Raw genomic sequence first — 4154 nt, forward strand, 5'->3', positions numbered from 1 at the left:
CAAAGGATTCTGATGACACTGATGGTGGTGGTGGGTGGAGATTGTAGTCACTTTGGACGTTGAACGATGGCGGTGGACGGTGGAATGGTAGCAGGTTTTGAGATCTAGGGTTTTGAATTGTTGAAGGTGGGTAAAGATGTAATATGTTGAAGAATGAAGATGATGTGGGAACCACAATCTATTTTTTATTAATAAAAAGTTCCATGTCAACAAGAAAACTAACGGAGTTGGGGTTCGTTAAGTTCGGGAGTGCTAGAAACAAATAGGATAAAAGTTGGGAGTGGTAGGTAACAAATGGAAAGTTGGGAGTGCTATCAGTCAGCGGGTGAAAGTTAAGAGTATTAAAAACCAATATCCCACATTCTAATGACCTAGAAAGTCAGGCCGAAGCAAGGCCATCTCGGTTAGTTTAGTAGGTTAACATATAATCGATGGCACGGAGTGTGGCTTGATCTTGTATGACCTGTTTCGCGACTTTTCATCCTTTAATAGTAACGAGCCTCCTCGTTCATAAATCAAGATGCTATCTTGTTTTGCGACATTTCATTCTTTAATAGCAACGAAATAAAACGATGTCTATAAACACAGGCGTGTTATAAAAATGTCATCTTGTTTTCACTTCAAATAAATCAAGATGCTGCATTTGTTTGCAAATAGAGAAGAAATGCAGTTACTCACATCTTTCCAAACCTTATACGTTTTAAACTAGGGATGAGCATTTGGTACTTGGTACTGGTACCGGTACCGATTTGGTACCGTCGGTACCGAATCGGTACCAAAGTTTTGAGTTTCGAGATCGGTACGGTACGGTACCGGTATTTCCCGAATTTTTACCTTCAATACCAGTACCGTACCGGTATTGAACCTAATATTTCGGTACCGGTACCGGTACCGAAATTTTGTGATTTTCGGGATCGGTATTTTTGGTACCGGTACGGTACCGAACTCATCCCTAGTTTAAACGTCGCTCAAATCACACACACCAATCTAAATTCCAAATTACACATGTGTAATTATTAATCTTGTTTGGAAATTGGGGGGCCTAAAGTCATAACTTCGCTTACACTCTTCCTAGAGCCGTCCGGCCGGCCCTGCTTATCACACATAGAAACAAGCTACATGGAAAACGAAATGAGTTTATATGATGCAAGTTTTCAATGGTTATTACTTACATACTCATACGTTCTTTAGATTTGAATGTATATGGAGACATGCGTATTTAATTATCTAAAACAGTAATTAATCAGGAAATTAATCTCATAAAATATGTTAATAATTCAGGCTTATATATCGATCTGTAAGGCATCCATATATTAACAGGATTATTCTATCCTTCCCATAAGATCAAACAACCAGATTATTGTTAATGTTATCATGGAGAAAGTATACTTAACTCACAAGTATTCTCAAGCTAAAGAACAGATATTAATGAAAAAGCATGTTTAAACAACTAATTAAATGGTTAATTAACAAACAAATTAATGCAACTTAACCTTCAAGAACCAGAATATTTTATGGTAATGATTACCTATGAAAATCCAACATTTGTTGGTTTCTCTCTTTTTTTAAATTAATAATCCATGCATATACTTTATGGTTCTCATAAGTAGAAGGTATCATGTTATGCCAATTATGTATCTAATCAAAAGCGCAATCTAAGAGCAGAAATGGATCTTCATTCTATTTTGAATGTCAACTTTAGCAAACAACGTTGGGTTGATCAAATCAGCAAGAACTTCAATGACGAGGATGGCATCGATGTTAGCCATGTTCCTGTTTGTGTTTCAATGTCCCAAAGTCCATAGCTCGTTTTAAACCAGAGGCATACGTGCCTCAAGCCATCGCTCTCGGCACTTATCACCACTTCGAGGCTCATCTCTACTAAATGGAGAGGTACAAAGTAGCTGTTGTTAAAGCATTCTTGGACCCCAGCCAAGTCCACTCGTTTGAGCACTTGGTGATTGATAAACTCAAAAAGATCGAGCCTATGATCCGCGCGTGTTACCACAAATATCTAGACCTTAATGGAGACATGTTAGCGTGGATCTTGGCGATTGATGGCTTGTTTTTACTTGACCTTTTCAAGTATTACGGCGAAATGGAGAGATTCATACCGAAAAAGTTGATGAGGTATGAAACACTCTATAGAGACATGCTGGTACTCGAAAACCAAATCCCCTTGGTGATCTTGAATGAAATACAAAAGATCATTAATGGTGATCTTGAGTTACTCCCCATGATGATAGGATATTGTGAGGTACATTCTCCCCTCAAATTAACTCATGAACTAAATTCTTACACTGGAACCGCAAACTATTTGCATTTGCTTGATCTTATGTATCGCTTAATTATCAATAATGAATCGCCTAAAGATTATTCTCACCAAGAGTCGAGTAATGAACAAGGGGCTAATGCCATGCATGAGAGAACAAAGAAAGAACATGTTATCACAAACATTGAAGATATAAAGGAAATTGGGCAAAAGTTGGGTAAGTTTAAGAAATTTGGTAAAATGGTAAGTGTCTTAGTAAGCATCCCATGGGAGAAGATATCAGATTTACTAGGATTAAAGATAGGCAAAAGGTCTGACAAAGAAGATGACGATGATCATCCACGTGTCACGGAGATTGATATCCCTTCGGCATCATCTTTAAGCAAATATGCATATATCAATTTTAAACCTTCGAATGGAGGGATTAAAGACACTAAATTTCTAGCAACCGAAGCCGTTCTATACCTTCCCATTATCACTCTTGAAATATACTCAGAAGTTGTGTTGAGAAACTTGGTTGCCTATGAAATCATGACCTCAAGTTCAACATTGGAGTTGGCACAATATGTTGATTTGATGAGTGGGATTATAGACACTGAGGAAGATGTTAAGTTGCTCAAAAGTAAGGGGATAATAAAAGGTAGCATGACGAATGAAGAAATTGTAGAGTTGTTTAACGGGATGAACAAGTCGAATGAGCATGCAAGGGGCAATGAGACAGTTAAGCAACTTAACAAGTTCTACAACAAAAGGTTGGCGATTAAGGCATGGAAGTTAATGAAGAGACGAATGCGTGGTTCACGAAAAGTATTGACTGTTTTTCTTACACTCTTGGTTTGCTTGCTGATGATTGTGTACTCGTTTTGTGAAGTTTATGGTTGTCCTAAGTTATTTAACAAAATAACATAGAACCAAAAACCATTTATATGTGTGCGTGTTTGTGTTGGTTACAAAACCTATTACAAGATCTATTTGTATTGTGTGTGTTCATTACAGGCCTATTTGTAACAAGAATAAATTGTATAAGAATTCACTTGTACGTATAAAGTGTGTTCATTACAAACCTATTTGTTAGTCATTTACCTCAATGTTGGCCACTGCAACTTGGTAGTAACAAATGGAGTGCGTAATTTGCCAGAAGCAACAAGTTCACGAATGAAATGTTAACCAATACTAGTGTGCTTTGCCCACTTATAAGAGACTTGGTTTTGATTGAGAAAAATAGCGTTGACTTTGTCACATAACAATATGGATAGTAAGGGCGAGAAGGAAACAAATTGATTTTTGTTTTTAACAGGAAAAAGTGATGAGCTAAAAGAGTTTTTAGGAGAGAGAAAAAGACTTGAAAGTTTCTAAATGGCAGATTGTGTCAGATCTTGTCTAGTGAGGTGGAGGTGGACTTCTATTCGTGTTTCGCCATTTCCGGAAGTGGTAAAATTATCTTGTGTTCTGCTATTTCAAATGACGGATCCCACCATTCTTTAATCCGCCACTTTAACTAGCAGATCGTATATCAAAGTAGTCTACCCCTAGAATTTTTTGAACCTTTGAAAGATATCTTCCATTTGAAATGGCAACATCCACCATTTCAAATGGTAAATATAAATAGTAATTTTTCTGACCGAATTAACAACCGACGCATGCCCTTTTTTACCACTACTATTCTCACTTGTCATTTCAAATGGCAAGTGCTAAATAATATTTATAAGTGTGTTAAATTTATAACATTGTTTGGAAATTCTTTTTTTATTTTCAATAATGGTTCTTTTATTGTTATTATTTTTGAATGACTATTTTCGATAATATTTTTTGAATTATATTTATTATCGATAGTAAAAATAATCATTTATAGTTATTTTTAGCGGCTAATTTGGATCATTAA

General features: G+C 36.2%; 1 pseudogene; it reads left to right on the plus strand.

The window, feature by feature from the left end:
• Positions 1 to 1667: 1667 nt before the first annotated feature.
• On the plus strand, positions 1668 to 3232 carry LOC143566270 (putative UPF0481 protein At3g02645; annotated as a pseudogene).
• Positions 3233 to 4154: the final 922 nt, after the last annotated feature.

The sequence above is a fragment of the Bidens hawaiensis genome, unplaced genomic scaffold, assembly GCF_021521415.1.
Source record: "Bidens hawaiensis isolate Kalapana, Puna unplaced genomic scaffold, B.hawaiensis_p1.1 tig00022866_1, whole genome shotgun sequence".
In the NCBI taxonomy this organism is placed as follows: Eukaryota; Viridiplantae; Streptophyta; class Magnoliopsida; order Asterales; family Asteraceae; genus Bidens; species Bidens hawaiensis.